We start from the raw sequence: 17,780 nt of genomic DNA, 5'->3' as shown, positions 1-17,780 counted from the left end.
GACTTTCTCCTAGAAACCCCATACCTCACCCATGTTCTTGTTTTAAATCTGTGTCTTACCCTCTCTTTTCTGTGGCTGCAGATCCAGAGTGAGACCCTCACAGTGTCCTGGCCTTGGAGTATACTGGGGGAAAGAAGAGATGTTGGGGCAGCCTGTCCATATCCATCGACAAAGACTGCAAACCTAATTTTTTTATGAGAACACTTTCTAAGCTGTTCATGTACATACAAATTGTGTACTAAGATGACAAGTCAGGTGCAGTGGAAAGCGAACTTGAAAACACTGAACTTGTAGAATACAGAAGAAACGGAGCGGGAGAAGGAATCCATTTTACCGAACTGTTCCCGCACATTCCCCAGATGAGTCTCCGAGGAGTCAGGGATCAGGACACCTCGGACTTAAACCATTAAGCCACATGGTAGCACCAAACCAGGATGACCCCCTCTTCCACATTCCTCAGGATGTGCCTCCGGGGATGTTATTTAGGAAATCAATGGGCTCATAGAAGAGGGACTTGGCACACGGACTTAAGAAATTTTTCCCGGGGGGGAATGTGCTTCTTTTGATTATACATGGAGACATGAAAGTGTGTTTGAATGGACAATTTTATTGCTTGATTTGAGCATTATATTTCATTAACCTAGTAGGTGTGTTTTTTCATACCCATCACCCCTGGTTAAGAGAGAGAGTCAGAACATATTTTGACTTTGCCAGGGGAGGAGATCCAGAGCGGTGTGCCGGGAAGACCTGCAGAATCACACTGGTTCTCTGAAAGTTCCAGGCTCCCGGGCGGCGGCCGTTTTCTGCCATGTCTAGTTCCGCAGATCCTGCAGGATACAGTGGAGTGCTTGAGTGCAGGAGCCACCTCTGATGTGACTCTCTGTTCAGCACATTGCCAGGCATAGGATCCGTGCTCAACAACTATCTCAAAACAAAAATTGATTAATTAATTAATTAATTTGGTTGTGTGGAATCTTAGTTGCAGCACATGGGTCTTCTAGCTGAGGCATCCAGGTTCTTTAGTTGTAACATGCAAACCCTTAGCTGTAGTGTGTGGGTTCCTAGTTCCCCAACCAGCAATTGAACCCAGGCTCCCTGCTTAGGGAGTGTGGAGTCTTAGCCACTGGACCACTGGGGAAGTCCTGCTCAATAAGTGTCTTGACTTACGTTTTCTGCTTTTGATTCTGGTGGCTGTGTTCTCCCCCTGCCCTGTGCTATCCGTAGAGATGGAGCAGGCTTTTTGCCCCTCCTTGTAAAGTTCATACCTCCTCATTCACCAAAACCCATTCCCCGTGTCCAGAGTAATTCCTTTGTCTCCGAGGATGGCCTATGATCTTGTAGATGCAGGATTCCCTGCAGAGGCCCAGCTCCTGTCTGCTGCCTGAGAGAAGGGCCATGAACTGGTTGAGTTCCGTCCTGACCTAGTAGGTTTCGGTGTGATCAGCCCAGGAAATGGATGGGCAGGCAGGTTGGAAAATGCTGCAGAATGAATGGTCCTTGATAATCAACCTGGAGCCAGAGTCAGAGCCTGCAGAACAATGTGTCACCAGAAAAAACAGCACAAGAACTTGGGGAGAGGTTCAGGGTGCTGGCTTTTGGGCTGAGAGCTCTGTGTTAAGCTCTCGTATCCCTGCAGAGAGATGTCTGCAGTCATAGAAGATATGGGGAGTGATCCTGAGTTACCATGGAGACAAGCCCTGGAGTTGGGATAACTTGGTCTCATCTCTGACAGCTCCACTTACCTGATGGGCTTTAAGAAAGCTGCCTGAAGATGAATGGATAAGGAAGTTGTGGTACACACACACAATGGAATATTACTCACCTATAAAAAAGGAATGCATTTGAGTCAGTTCTAATGAGGTGGATGAACCTAGAGCCTATTATACAGAGTGAAGTAAATCAGAAAGAAAAAGACAAATATCATATGTTAATGCATATGCATGGAATCTAGAAAGATGTACTGATGATCCTCTGTGCAGGGCAGCAAAGGAGACACAGATGTAAAATAGATAACCAGCGTGAGTTTGATATATGATGCAGGGTACCCAAAGCCAGGGCTCTGGGACAACCTGGAGGGTTGGGTGGGGAGGGAGGCGGGAGGGGGATTCAGGATGCAGGGGACATATGTATACCTATGGCTGATTCATATTGATGCCTGGAAAAAATCACAATATTGTGAAGTAATTATCCTCAAATTAAAATAAATACATTTTAAAAATAAAAAATAATATACCCATACTTCAAGAAAAGAAAGCTGTCTGGGGTCTCCAAGCTTTAGTTTCTTCATCTATAAAATGAGTAGAGTCATTTTGTGAGGGGTACATTAATTAGTAGAGATATACATGTAGTTGGTACTTGGTAAATAATCTGTTGAATGAGTCCCTGAATATAAATTGACTTTCCTAGTGTTCAGCCCATTATTTGTGCTTTTAAGGAATGAAGAAGTGAGTGAATGAATATACACTTCCTACCATGGTGCAAGGCACATTTTTGTTCTTAAAGATCAAGTCAGCACTTTCGATGAAAAGAAATTCATAAAAGAATGACTTTTAATTTCCCTATTAATATCCAAGGTAGATGAAGCTGTCCACACGTAAATCTGGCCAATGGGTAAAGTCAGTATCAGGGGCAAAAATGGGGCCATTGGTCTACCCCTGCTCCAAGTCTATAGTAGTTAAGATTATCCAACTAACTCCCTTCACTCCAAAGCAATGTAGGCAGCAGTTGCTCAATTAGTAATATGGAGTTTGATGCAGTTTTGTCTCTAGAGAGATTTTGCCCAACAAGCACACATACTCTGGTCTTCCTCAGAGAACCTGGTCATAGGTGAACATTCTGATTTAATACCCTGTAGGAACCCAGTCAATATCTGTTAAATAAGTGAATGAGTACAGTCTCCAGGGGATTTGGTAATCATTAATTAATAATGAGAAATGTGCTAATTCTTAAAATACTACTCAAGCAGGATTCTGAGTTGAAGATTAAATCACAAAGAAGACTTCAGCTTTGTGTTTGCAAAGGAAGTACACACAGCCCCTTTTCCTTATCCCTCAGCATATTACACACAATTCAGTTCTTAATTGTACACCTTTAAAAAGTCATATCGCAGTTGTTGCCTGTATAATTATACATATCAAACTAGAGTATGGACTCTTTTTTAAATTTAATTTTTATTTTATATTGGAGTACAGTTGATTTACAATGTTGTGTTAATTTCAAGGGTATAGCAAAGTGATTCGGTTATACATATACATATATTTACTATTTTTCAGATTCTTTTCCCATATAGGTTATTACAGAATATCAAGTAGAGTTCCCTGTGCTTTATGGTAGGTTCTCACTGATTATCTATTTTATATGTGTGCTGTGCCTATTCACTCAGTCGTGTCTGACTGTTTGTGACCCCATGGACTGTAGCCTACACAGTTCTTTGTCCATGGGATTCTCCAGGCAAGAATACTGGAGTGGGTTGCCATGCCCTCCTCCAGGGGATCTTCCCAACCCAGGGATCAAACCCGGGTCTCCCACACTGCAGGTGAATTCTTTACCCCCTGAGCCACCAGGGAGGCCCATTTTATATGTAGTAGTGTGTATATGTTAACCACAAGGACCTGCATGCATGCTAAGTCACTTCAGTCATGTCCAACTCTTTGGGACCTGATGGACTGTAAGCCCACCAGGCTCCTCTGTCCATGGGATTCTCCAGGCAAGAACACTAGAGTGGGTTGCTATGCTCTCCTCCAGGAGATCTTCCCCACCCAAGAGTCAAACTCGAAAATGTTAATGTCTCCTATATTGGCAGGTGGGTTCTTTACTTCTAGTGGCACCCAAGGACCTACAGATTATCATACTGAGTGAAATTAGTCAGACAGAAAAAGACAAATAGGATATGAAATCTCTTATATGTGGAATCTAAAATAAAACTTGTTTCCAAAACAGACTCACAGACATCAAAAACAAACTTTTGGTTACTAAAGTGGAAAGGTGCAAGGGAGGGATTATGGACTCCCCTGGAGAGCAAATCCTCAGGTCATTTTCTCAAGGCAAATCACTGGGAGCCATTGAATGGGTGATGGGAGGCAGACTGAGACTCTGATGTTGATGTGCAGTGATTGATAAGATAAACTTGAAGCTGGTTTGTGTGATGCAGGAAGTTCATTTACATGTGCAGGCTGCCTGCCTTCAGAGTCCATGCCCTTTGGGGACAACTAGAGATTTCAGACAGGGGGAAATAATATGGTCAATGGGAATGGCATCTATGGGGACCTCCATGGGACCATCCTTGGAATGGACCAGGCAAACCCTATGGTGAGGGGAGCTCAGAATTCTCCATGCAGAGACAAAAGCACATGAGTGATCACACCCACGGTCATCTCCTCTTTCTAAAGGAGTTTAATTCAAGTGCAGAGGTCCTCCTAGCCATCATCAGCAGACCTCCCACGAGGTGGACTCAAGGAAAGAAATTGAGTTGAGAATTGTCTTGCGTATTTGCTGAGAATAAGTGAGAGAGAGAGAGAAGCATACAGCTGTGAAAGGTTAATTAGCATTTAAACACACAATTATGTTTCTATTTGGTCTGACTGGGAAAATAAATTATGTTTTTTCAAAGCAGAGACTTGCAGGCTATAATTGAAAATGGGCATTTTGAGGGCATCTCAGCCAATGCAGCAGAAGAAACCAAAGAGAAATAAATGAAAGCAAGCAGAGGCGTCCTCCCCAGCCCCAGCTGGGGGCTGAGTGACAAGGGTAGGAGGGGTGCAGGGGGACAGAGAGAGCTGGCTGCTTACTTTGCCCCTGTTCCGGATGCTTTCCTCCTGGTCACTTTGCGATACTTTGCTTATCTGAACCTCTAGATTCTCTGTAAAATAGAGTTAGTAGTATTTTACCATGTGTTGCTAGGAGGTAAAGTTTAGGAGAGAAACTGGCATGATGCCGGGCACAGGAGTTCAGTAAACACATGTCTCCAGTAAATGCTTGGTGAACCTACTTTAATCTCCCTCTCCTCTGAATTGCTATGATATTTCTCTTAAAGCCAGGAAAACCAGCCCTTAATGAGATGGCGTCTTCTATTGTGTCCCAATTGTATCGTGTTTAGATTGCCAATACAATCCAATTTCATTTCATTTACTTCAATTAAGGAATATGTGTTGAGAAATGACCATATTTCTCGTGCAGTACTAAGGAATCCAAACCCGCAAAAGAACCAGCACATACCTTCCAAGGGTTTAAACCAAGCTAAAAATACAAAATGCGTCTGAGGACCCTCCCATCAGTACCTGGACACTTATTATTGACTGGCTGAGAGCTCCTACTAGGAGGTGATCGTGTCCTTTACGACATGTGGTTTTCACAGTAAACTGGTGATTTTTGCATATGAGTACACTGAGGCTCAGAGAAGGTAGCAGGCTTGTTCACAGTTGCTCAGGACAGAGGACAGAATGGAGTTTGACTCCATACCTGCTCACCTGAGCCCACGCCGTGCTTTGGTTTTCCCCGTGGTCTGCCCCTTTCCCCCGGCCCCAAGCCTGCCTGGCCTGGCTCACCTCTCACCTTCTAGTGTTCAGTTGTGTCTGCGTGTTAAAGCTCAGCGACCGATAATCCTTCATGTAAAACCCATGGGGAGAAGACATGTGTCATGTAAACGCTAAGGACAACGAAATTGAGAGTCTCACTAAGAAGACTTTCTTGGGACTTTGTTGATGGGCCAATGATTAAGACTTGGTGCTTCCAAAGCAAGGGGCATGGTGTTCAGACTCTGGTCGGGGCACTAAGATCCTGCATGCCAGGCAGTGTTGAAAAAAATGAGGACTTAAAAAAAAAAAGTCTTTCTCCATGAGCGGTAGGCCCTATTTATGGTTTATGTGTACTTCCTATTTCTAGAAAGAAAATCTGAAGTAGGTGTCTCTGCAGTGTCGCAAATAACCAGAGTTACTGTAAGATCACACTTTGATTTAAATGGATAAATCCACATGGCTAGAGACTTTTCTGTCTTGTTCTTCTTACATCATCAGTATATAAAACAGGGCTTCCCCAGTGTAGGTATGCAATACATATTCTCCCTGTGATGATGAATATTTTTATCCTTTCTGTTGTTCATACTTATTTCCAATATTCACACACAGCTAATCATTTTTCTAACAAGTTCTAAATGTATTCTTCCTCTCAGTCATTTTCAAGAGGTACAAATTATCTCATCACTTTCCATATTGAATGCTTGGTATCTTTCTTGCTGTCATTTTCAATTCTACCATCTTAAAAACAAGGAACAGTCATTACCATTAATGTATAAATGGTTAAAAATGTTTGGCCATTTATTTTGCTAGTTTCTGTGTCCGCTTTCATTTTCTCCATCCCTCCCATCCTCCTGCAGATTTCGTTTCCACTGAAAGCCAATGGCTAGCAGACGCTTTGGCTGTCTGAACATCTGTATTTCACTGTCATGAAATGATCGTGCTGCTGAACACAGACCTCCAGGATGCTATGCTAAGTGCCCAAGAGTTGATAGCTACCACTTATTTTTCTTTTTATTAGATTTTAAGTCATTTTGCCTCAACGCTTTCAACATGATACTTCCCCTTTCCTGGTGTCTATTGTTGGGAAGTGAAGTCTATGTTAAGTCTAATCGCCATCCCTTTGTAGGTAAGCTATCTTTTTCTCTGATGATTTCTAATATTCCCTAGTTTGAACTTTGCTGTGTCACCCAGAAAACCCAGTGGTGTCAGTTCCTGCCTGAAAGCCGGCAGTCTTGAGACTCAGAATGGTTTTGATTCAATTTCAAAGACAGCCCCAGCTCAAAGTGGAACCTGCCATCATTGACTTCTCTGGGTGACAACCTCAGATCTTGAGATTCCCCAGCCTCCAAGATCATATTCCTTATAGTAAACCTTCGTATCTTCCTCTCTCCAGCCTGTGGGTCCCGTTTCCCTGAAGAATTGACTAACACAGGTATCTTTTCTGCTTCTGTCTTGAACTGACTTTACAGTGCCCCTCTGACCCCATCTCCTAGTTTTCATGTTCTTATATAATCCCTTCCCCAGCCAGGGCTTGTGATAACTTGTAACTGATAGAATATGGCAAAGGTGTCGCTATATTGCTCCCATGATAACAAGACATCATGTGATCATATGAGGCTCTTTAATTATTCACCTAGAACCTATTATCACTAATGATCCTATGACAAATGATATAGTAGCTACTCATAAAGATTATTTTTTGAGAGAATAAATAAACTTTGGGTCTCCAATTTATCTCATTAGTCTATGATAGTATGTTATTCAATGCCTGTTCTTCTTTGTGTGTGTGTGTGTGTGTGTGTGTGTGTGTGTGTGTATTTAAGAGCTACAATCCAGCCTAGAGCTCCTTCTACACCATTTTCCTCCCAACAGATACCAGCTTCCCTCTGTGATTCTGGAAGAAGCATCAGGCACTCCAAACATGAGTAAGGATCCCACAGTCCAAGCCTGCAGTGTATGGGCCTCTTTCAGGGGCAAAACTCCAGGGCTCCTAGTCAACAGAAAGTGTGTAGCCTCAGCAACTGTTCCCGGGGGATGAGATTTTATGCAGGAGTGAAAGTCAGATTGTAGCTGAACAAAGAAATAATAGTACGTGATGCCTTCATGCCCGTTAACCCTGCACCTGCGGGTGGAAGAAAAGAGAAAACCAGAAGCTTCTCTCTGCCCGTCTGGTCCACGATCCATCTCTAACTGCTGAGTCAGTTGTTCCCGTCCCATCCCAGCCAGCAGGGAATGGATGCCTATTATGCATGGTAATGATAGAAAGTAGTAGGACTTCAGATTCTGATGGATAGGAGTTTAAATCCCAGTTTTGTCTCTCGCAGACTGTGAGTTCTTGGGCCATACATCTAACTCCTCTCTGCTTTGGGTTCTTTATCTGCTAACTTGGATGTCAATAGCTCCCTTTCTGGGCCATTGTGAGGACGGAAGCACAGTGTCAAGCTCCATAAAGTGGTTATTTATCTCACAATGTCTGTCCCCTCATGGCGCTACTGCTGCAAACCTGGATGATTGTTAACCATCAATCTTTATTCCCCTATTTCCCATGCCTCCTCCCTCCAACTTGGTGCTACTAGATTCATCTTCTTAAGGTTCAGTTTTAACAATGTGGGTCCCCTGCTGAAAAATACGCTTTGGTCCCGTCTTGCCTCCTTGGTGGTGGTGGTTAGTCATTAAGTCATGTCTGACTCTTTGCAATCCCATGGACTGTAGCCCACCAGGCTCCTCTGTCCATGGGATTTCCTAGGCAAGAGTACTGGAGTGGATTGCCATTTTGCTCTTCGTGAGCTCTTTCTAACCCAGGGATGGAACATGTGTCTTCTACATTTCAGTCTGTCTACTGTATTGCAAGGGAATTCTTTACTTCTGAGACACCAGTAAAGCCTTCTTACCTCCTTGGTAATATTCATATTGTCCAGCATAACTCACAAGATGTCTGGCAGATCTGTCTTTCCTGAGGCTCTCCCTAACCCCAACTAAGGAGAAACATCCTCTAAGCCCACAGTCTCTGGGCCCAGCTCAGAGGGGGTCCCTCTCTTAACTCTTGTACTTACTAGCTCTGGGATTTGGACACATTGTTAAATGATGATGCCACTTTGGAAAGAGCACTTTGAGAACTGAGTGAGTTAGCTTTTAGTAAAGTACTTAGAACAGTGTCTGGCACATACTAAGACCTGTGCAATGCTTGCTACATGCTTGTCTCCTTGCTTTGAAGCCTTTGGACACAATTTATAACAGACTTTTTTCTTTTAACTTTATGCCTGATATTCTAGATAATTGTATATGATTCAACATCTTCTCTTCTTGACTCTAAATTCTTGGAGCAATATCTTGTTTATCCTCTGAGTGACTGAGTAAGTCGCTCAGTCGTGTCCAACTCTTTGCGACCCTGTGGACTGTAGCCCATCAGGCTCCTCTGTCCATGGGATTCTCCAGGCAAGAATACTGGAGTGGGTTGCCATTTCCTTCTCCAAAGGATCTTCCCAACCCAAGGATCGAACCCAGGTCTCCTGCATTGCAGGCAGATGCTTTATCCTCTGAGCCACCAGGGAAGCCCTTATTTATCCTCTACAGTACCTCAAATAGAGGCTCAGGCCAAGACAGTGTTCAGCGAATGTCATTGAAATTCCATTACTTTTCATATTAGTTTTCTAGGGTTGCCATAACAAAGTTCCACAGAATGGGTGGCTCAAACAACAGAGATTTATCTTCTCATAGCTCGGAAGCTGATAAGTCTGAGATCAAGGTGTTGGCTAGGTTCATTTCTTCTGAAGCCTTTCTTCTTGGCTTGTAGGTGGCCACCTTCTCTTTGCGTCTTCATGTGATTTTTCCTCTGTGTGTGTCCTAATCTCTTCTTATAACATGCCAGTCAGATTGGATTAGGGCCTAAACGTATGACCTCATCTTAATTACCTCTTTAAAGACCCTATCTGCCAACAGTCACATTCTAAAGTACTAGGGGTTAAGGGGATTTTGGAGGGATGCGACTCAGTCCATAACATGTATCAAAAGACAATCTGAAAAGTATATGTTCAGTTCTGTCAGGCTGTGCTAAAAGCCCACTTGGATTAGTCAGCTTTTTTTGTTAGCTCAACTACTCTGCCCTCAGTTACACTGTTGGAGAAATCCATGTGATCTTCATAGAAATGTTAAGAATAACTGAGGCCTTGGAGTCAGAAAGTTCTAGCACACTGGGGCTCATGAGTCTGCAGAGAAGTTTGAATCCACACCCCAGATGCAGCTAGGAAGCCAGAGCCCAGAAATTCCAATAGTCGATATAGGACTCTGTTTCTGCCCAAAACAGAACGCAGAAGAGTGACGCAGCAGATTATCTGCCTGCTGCAAGGATTCTGCTGCTGCTGCTGCTGCTAAGTCGCTTCAGTCGTGTCTGACTCTGTGCGACCCCAGAGACGGCAGCCCACCAGGTTCCCCCGTCCCTGGGATTCTCCAGGCAAGAACACTGGAGTGGGTTGCCATTTCCTTCTCCAATGCATGAAAGTGAAAAGTGAAAGTGAAGTTGCTCAGTCATATCTGACTCTTAGAATGTTACAGAAGGAAGTTGCCCCATTTATACAAGACATGGCTGTCATCCCCCTGAGTGGTTGGAAATTAGATGTCCATCCTGGCTGTATGACCCTGAACTTGCTCTTTCCGTATCATGAGTCCAATTTTATTAACTCTTTTTATTTTTTAACTTTTACGAAGTTTAGTATAAAAGAACCCTTTTATTCAGTGCAAATCAAAACCATGATGCCATCCATAACTAGCACAGTTCAGACGCTGACCTGAGTGGTAGTGGGCTGTGAGTTTGAACAGCTATTTTGGAAAGCAACTTGGCAATATTTATCAGGAAGCTTCAAGATCTCAATTATTTTGTTCCAGTAACTTTACTCTGAGAAATTTACCCAAGGGAGAGAAGAAAAAATGTTGACAGGATACGTTTATACTTAAGCATATATGTGCGTATGTATTAGGGGATAAGTGATAATAGCAAAATTTGACAACAATCTACTTCACAAGTGTGCCATTAAAATAATGATAATATGTTCAAAAAGGAATATGACACAGTCACTGAAAATGACAATTGTCATGAATGTGGAAAAATTATTGCAATGTGACGTTAAGTGAAAAGGCAGAATACAGCATTGTATATGTATTTGGATCTCATTTATGTTTTTTGATATGTGCATTTGTTTAAAAAAATTTTTGCTGAGAGAAAGGGAGTTAGAATACTATGGATTCAGGTCAGTGGTTCTCACTGGGGGAAATTTTTCTCCCTCCAGGGATATTTTGCAGTATCTGGAAATGTTTTTGATTGCCATGCTCTGGGGAGGGGGTTGTGACTGGCATTGACTGGGGAGGGGCCAGGGGTGCTGCCAAGTGGCCTGCCAATCACAGAACATCCCCCACTGCCAAACTTAGCAGTCAGGTAAGAAATCCAGCTCTAAGTTCTCACCTTCATTCTGCCTCGTTCTAACTTGAGCAAATTTCCTCCCTCCCTCTCTCTCTCTCTTCTTTTCTTTCTCTTTATAACACTTACTGAGGCTTTGGTACATGTCAGAAACCGTTACAAGTATTTTCTGTCTATTGACTAATGTTGACACAGAACAATTCCATGAGGTAAGTACTAATACTGTCACCCTAGGTGAAAAAAATCTCTTCTGTTTCGAGGTTTCAAAAAATAGTTCATCAAAAGTGCTTCATACAGAGCCCAACCTGCAGATAAATGAAAAGAAGTTTAGACAGACAGCAATGTGTATGCATATATATATATACACAATGCATGACTACTGTGTATGCTGTCTGTATATGTTACAGTGGCGTTGCTAGTCACTCAATTGTGTTGGGCTTCCCTGGTCGCTCAGCTGGTAAAGAATCCACCTGCAATGCAGGAGACCTGGGTTCGATCCCTGGGTTGGGAAGATCCCCTGAAGAAGGGAAAGGCTACCCACTCCAGTGTTCTGGACTGGAGAATTCCATGGACTGTATAGTCCATGGGGTCACAAAGAGTCGGACATGACTGAGTGACTTTCTTTTTCACTTTCATAGTTGTGTCTGACTCTTTGCGACTCCAGGACTGTAGCTTGCCAGGCTCTTCTGTTCATAGGACTTTCCAAGCAAGAATACTGGAGCCGGTTGCCATGCCTTCCTCCAGGGGATCTTCCTCACCCAGGAATCGAACCCGAGTCTCCTGCATTGCAGATGGATTCTTTACTGCCTGAGCTAACAGGGAAGCACATGTATTACAGTGGACCTGTAAAAATGGCTAGCTTTATATGATGGAATTAGAGGAAAGTTTCATACTTTTTCTTTATACTTTCCTTAATAGTCCGTATTTATACTTATCTATGTCTCTTTGGTTTTTTTTTTAATATGTATCAATCACTTTTGTTACCGAAACAACCTAACATGATATTAAAGCCCCTGGAGAACTGCAGGGCTGGCTATGAAAACAGTCCCTGTTACATGAGAAAGTCTACAGAAAATATTCCCATTTAGCCGTGTGACACATTTTACTGAAACAGAGCACTGGATCTCCTTGCCCAAACCAAACTTCGGTTCTGATCCAATACAGTCAAAGTTAGTGCTGCAGACCCTGCATGTACTGGCCAATGGCTAGTACCTTATTTTACTGTGGCTAGCTCCCTCGGGATTAATTATCTCCCAATGATCTTACTAGGAAATAGAAAGCCGTTTCATTTTCCCTTGGAATGACCCTTCTCATTTCCTCTTATACCAGTGATACTGTTCTAGGGAAGACATTTTCAATCCAGTGGGTTTTGTATCAGATTTATCTGAGGAGCTCTTAGGAGATCTTAGCAAATGACCCATTGCCATCCTGAGAAATTCTGATTTGTCTTGCCTGGAGCTGGTTATCATTTTTTTAAGATTCCCCAGAGTTTTCAACAGGGAGCCAGATTTGAGAACCACTTCCCTAGGCAGAATCATATGCACAGTTCTTGAACTGGTCCAAGGAGGGGAGTTAGCCTTCTTCAGCTGTAGCCTGTGTCAGGGCAGCAGGGTGACTGTGGAGGCCACGTACCTGCAAATCCTCCATCTCCCACTAATGTTTGAGTTATGTCAGAAGCATCCCATTTTCAGGCGGGCTTTATGGTTGGAAGCTCTTCGCCCAAGCGCAAGCCTTGATGCTTGGAATGTCTTCCATGTACCAGCTAATTGGAGCATCTGCAGTTTTAGCATGCCAACAGCTTCCAATCAGGACATCTCTGAAAGCCTTCCCTTTTTTCTTTTTCCTCTTTTTTTTTTGTTATGAAGCTTTTCCTCACCTCAGTCTGCCTTTGAGTCTCTGCTTATGTTTATTCTCGTTTGCTTGGTGTTTGTTTCCATACAGCATATTGAAGATGTCTGATGGGGTGAGCACCAAAATGCATTCCTGTGATAACAGCACCAGAGAAGTGAAAATGTCAAAGTTCTGCTTTTCTTTCCAAAGCAGATGTTACATGACGCCGATGCACCAGCCTCGTGCAAGTTCTAGAGCATCTTTAGGTACGTCTCTCATGCCTTCAGCTCTTCCACCATGTGGTCAGAAACCCACCCTCCACCGACTGCCTCATGTCTATAGTATCCTTAAGAAATTCAAGGCCAGTTTACTGCTTCGTTATTTTTCAGACTTAAGCCAAAGCCTGCTGCCGACAATGCAGCTTTTGTCCTTTTAAATAACTTGGGAACAGAGCAGTTTTCACGGCTCAATGAATATGAACCTTTGAAATACATAACATAAATAGAATGGAAACTTAGCCCATCAGATTTGGCAGCTTCACAAAACTGACCTAGACCTTCTCATGACTCTTGGTTCTGGTTTTCAGCTTGAGGCGGGGAACGAGAGACACTCTGATGTACCTAATACTCATGAGAACCGCTGGAGGGTAGGAAAGGGAACCCAGAGGGAAAGGGCCAATGAAGAAAGAGGAGGTGAGGAGGGGACTCTTTCTGCCCTCTGGAATTTAACTTTCGGACGAAGACGGATTTTTTTTAGTTTGGAGCTATTCTGTGTTTCTTCATGAGACATACTAAAGAAAGAGGTTTCAGTTGCAGGGTTCAGGATTCCCTGAAAGATAAGCGTGAAATGCTCTCTTGGATTTGCTCCCTCTGTCTACCTGGCTGCTACCCACCCCCACTTCCACAACCAAGGCAGCGGTCACAGGATCTCTCTGGGGTCCCTCAGGTGGCCATCACCTGGCCTTTACCTCTCTACCTGGAGCAAGTAAATCCCCTCTTTCATCCTCCAAGGCTGTGTGGAGATTTGTTCTCCAGGGAAGAACAAATCGGACTCTGTATTGGATCTGTTTCTTTTACTTTAACCTTTGTATTTTATTGTTTTTGCTAGACGTTAAGCACTATAGGAATGTTGCCCACAGCTTAAACTATACAGCATGGCTCATCTCTGGGAACCCTGCCCCCAGTGTCTGATCATTAATCTAAAATACCTTTGTTCAGTTCACAGGAGACATCCTGATCAGGCCCACCTGTGGATGGCTGCAGGCAAGAAGAAATTAGCACACCCCTTGTGGTGCTGGAGAAGACCCTTGAGAGTCCTTTGGATTGCAAGGAGATCAACCAGGCAATCCTAAAGGAAATCAACCCTAAGTATTCACTGGAAGGACTGATGCTGAAGCTCCAACACTTTGGCCACCTGATGCAAACAGCCGACTCATAGAAAAGAGCTTGATGCTGGGAAAGATTGAGGGCAGGAGAAGAAGGCGGGCAGCAGAGGATGAGATGGTTAGATAGCATTGCCAACTCAATGAACATGAATTTGAGCAAACTCCAGGAGACAGTGAAGGACATGGAAGCCTGGCATTGCTACTGTCCATGTGGTTGCAAAGAGTCGGACACGACTCAGGGACTGAAGGACAACTTCGGAGTCTGGCCAGAGCTAGGAAATATTTGCAACAACTAATCACCTTTTCTACTCTATCTCCTCACCTCCTTCTCTCTTTGCTCCATAAAAGAAGCTAATATCCAAACCCAAGCAAGATGGTTCTCTGGAACTCTAGTCTACCATTTTCTTAGCCTGCTGGCTTCCTGAATAAAGTCACTCTTCTTTGCTCCAACAATTGGTGTCTTGATTTATTGGCCTGGCATACAGCAAGCAGTATGGGCTTAGACTCGGTAACACATGGACCCAGTGAAATGAACCTTGGCACTCAACCTGGTACCAAGGTTTCCTAAACTGTGACCCCCCGCCCCATATCTGACACCCCATCACAGCTTCAGCTTCTTGCTAACAGGCATTAGCAAATCAGCTTTCCTCTCAGCATCTGGGCTCTCTTAAGAATGGAGACATAGAATTAATGTGAGAATCAAAGGCTTGTAATAGATACAAGCATGTGTAGATTGCCAAGTACTAAAACAAATTGCTGTGGTTTCTATTATTATTACAAGAACTCAATGATACATGTAAAAATGAGTTTCTTGGTTGTATAGTTAAACATTGATATTATGAAAATTACTTAAGAGACACATGGAACCTCTTTGAATGGATCATAAAATCAACCACCTAGAAAAGACCCACAGTGGTGAGTACAAACTTCACCATGAACCCTGGCTTATGGCGAGTTCAACACCTTGGTGTTAAGAACAGTGCTCATGTTTATTTTATAGATGCCTGGAACATAAAGGAAGCTAGAGATCCTTCAGTTTGATCCTAATGATTCATGGATGGAAAATAGAGGCCCTTGGCCTCCTAAGGCTGAATGATTTGCCCACGTTTGTTCAGCTAGAGAAAGCAGTGCAACTAATAATAATAGTATAAGGGTGTGCAGCTTACAGTGAAAATGTCGCTCGTACATAAACCTATTCAGCCTTCAGAACCATTCAGGAATGGACAATATCTACCTCCCCAGTGTTCATCAAGGACTAATTTTCCAAGCTGGGCTCTGAAGATAGGTTGCAGGGGTTCTCAATAAAAAACAACTATTATAGTTAGTTTCTCCCATCAAACAATGACTATTTAAATGCTTTAGGAACCCATTTATTGCTTTCATCCATTTTATAGGTTGAAGTATTAGTAAAGATTTTCTTTGAAAAAAAGCATTCTGCTACTGAAAATGCTTTTTTTAAAAAACCCATTGACCTAGAAGAAAAATAAAATGCTGAAAGAGCAAGAATAAAATTGAACATGGTTGTGTTTGAGTGGATAAGTGGAGCTGTGGCGTGTATTAGGATGGGAGTAAAGGAAAAGCAAATTCCTTCATCAAATTCTCTAATAACTCAATGTACAGGAATCACCCATGGGAAATGGGCTCTCTGATTCTCCCAGAGTCGACCAGGAGAGCTTTACTATATCACTGTCCTTTACTAGAAATCTCTCTGAAGGGAAGGACCCCTGTCTTTCTGAAACCGTCATCTCCAGAATGCACACGTTTCTGTTCAGGGGGATATGTGTGCTCGGTCACTCAGTCATGACCAACTCTTTGCAAGCAGCCTGTCAGGCTGCTCGGTCCATGGAATTTTTCAGGCAAGAATATTGGAGAGGGTTGCCATTTCCTCCTCTAGGGAATCTTCCCAACCCAAGGATCAAACCAGCATCTCCTGCACTGGCAGGCAGATTCTTTACCACTGAGTTACCTGGGAAGTGATTCTTTGGGGATGGATTACTCCAAACCTTGGGGAGGGGGCTGTGAATACAAGTTAATCTCTGTGTTCCCAAGGACAATGCAGCTGAAGTGGTCTTATGGGGAAACATGACGCGGAGTCATTTCATTTTATTTTACTTTATTTCATTATTTTGAGGGGCTTCATAGGAAGAGAAAAAACAGAGAGTTGTAGATAGTACTAGTCAGTTGGGCTTCAATGAGTTTGATAAAGAAGGGTTCAAGACAGTGCTTTTTAAACTATCCTGTCCCACGACTTACAGTAAAAGATACATTTGACATCATGCTCCAATATGCATGCACATATGCAAACACAAGAAAAAATACATACAACTGTGTAAATATATCACACAACACTTAGCCTGACTGTATGAATGCACTCATTTTCTTTCCTATCATATCCCATCATAAGGATGGAAAAATTGACTATTCAGAAGGCAAGATTAATGGGCCTTTTTGACTGGATATGACAGGTGAAGGAGAAAGACAGATAAAGATAACTCCCTGACTTCTGACCTGGATACCAGCCCTGTGTGGCTTCTATTACCTGCATTAGGAGACAATGGACAGTGGAAGAGATGCTGAGGGTAAGAACGAAGAGTCCTGTGGGCAGTATACAGAGTGTGAGATGCTAATGGGAATGCTTTTAGTCTGAGAAACCCAAAGGGAAAGTCGATATGCAAGGGACTGAAGTCAGACAGGAGCTTTAGACTCAGCATTCACTGGCATGCCAGTGGTAAATAAAGTCAGAAAGGAGTCCCATCCTTTGGAGAGGAGAGAGATAAGAAGAGGCTTCCCAAGTGGTGCTAGTGGTAAAGAACCTGCATGCCAATGCAGGAGATGTAAGAGACACGGGTTCAATCCCTGGGTTGGGAAGATCCCCTGGAGGAGGGCACAGCAACCCGCTCCAGTATTCTTGCCTGGAGAATTCCATGGGCAGAGGAACCTGGTGGGCTACAGTCCATGGGGTCGCAAAGAGTCGGACATAATTGAAGTGACTTAGTATGCATGCAAGCATAAGAAGTCCAAGAATAGCGTCCTATGACTCATCAACCTTGAGCGGGTAAGCAGAGAAGCTTGAGCGCACTGAGACTGGGGAGAAAGAGTCCCAGAGCTACAAATCTAGCCAGGAGAGCGAGGTCCCAGAAGCTGAGGGAATAGGGACAAAAAATACAACTGGGAAACCATGAGATCTTAAGGGTCTTTTCTACCACCATGCTCGTGTAGGCTGTGTTCCTGAAATTCTCACGGGGGGAGAACTTGTTGTTAAGAAAACATGTACAATCGAGCTGAAGAGGCAAAGTCATGAGTGAAAGTTTGACATCACTAGAGATTTTATTTTAGCATCTACCAACTTGGATTGGTGAAAGTCGCTCAGTCGTGTCTGACTCTTTGTGACCCCACGGACTATACAGTTCATGGAGTTCTCCAGGCCAGAATACTGGAATGGATAGCCGTTTCCTTCTCCAGGGGATCTTCCCAACCCAGGGATCAAACCCAGGTCTTCCGCATTGCAGGCGGATTCTTTACCAGCTGAGCCACAGGGGAAGCCCAATTAAACAGCATTTTACTTAAAGTAATTTGCATCTTGTATTAGCAACAATAATGTAAATTTGATCACTTTTTCCTGTTCCATGACAAATATTGTGTA

General features: G+C 43.3%; 1 protein-coding gene across 10 annotated transcripts in view; it reads left to right on the top strand.

Moving 5' to 3' along the window:
* The window catches only part of LOC138446165 (uncharacterized), an 87,978-nt gene extending 73,388 nt beyond the window's left edge, over positions 1-14,590 (top strand). For 4 of the 10 annotated variants that reach the window (XR_011259196.1, XR_011259178.1, XR_011259182.1 and 1 more), the window contains 2 exons: positions 12,865-13,019; positions 13,971-14,590. The gene's annotated coding sequence lies outside the window, so the exon portion shown is untranslated. Of the gene's footprint in view, positions 1-81; positions 2,258-12,864; positions 13,020-13,970 lie in introns of those variants that run through there. The other 6 variants (XR_011259180.1, XR_011259193.1, XR_011259192.1 and 3 more) reach the window with 4 other exon arrangements.
* The last annotated feature ends 3,190 nt before the right edge of the window (positions 14,591-17,780 follow it).

This window comes from Ovis canadensis, chromosome 9 (genome assembly GCF_042477335.2).
Source record: "Ovis canadensis isolate MfBH-ARS-UI-01 breed Bighorn chromosome 9, ARS-UI_OviCan_v2, whole genome shotgun sequence".
NCBI lineage: Eukaryota > Metazoa > Chordata > Mammalia > Artiodactyla > Bovidae > Ovis > Ovis canadensis.
Note: the sequence above shows the minus strand (reverse complement) of the source record. Positions and strands in the feature narration are given on the sequence as shown.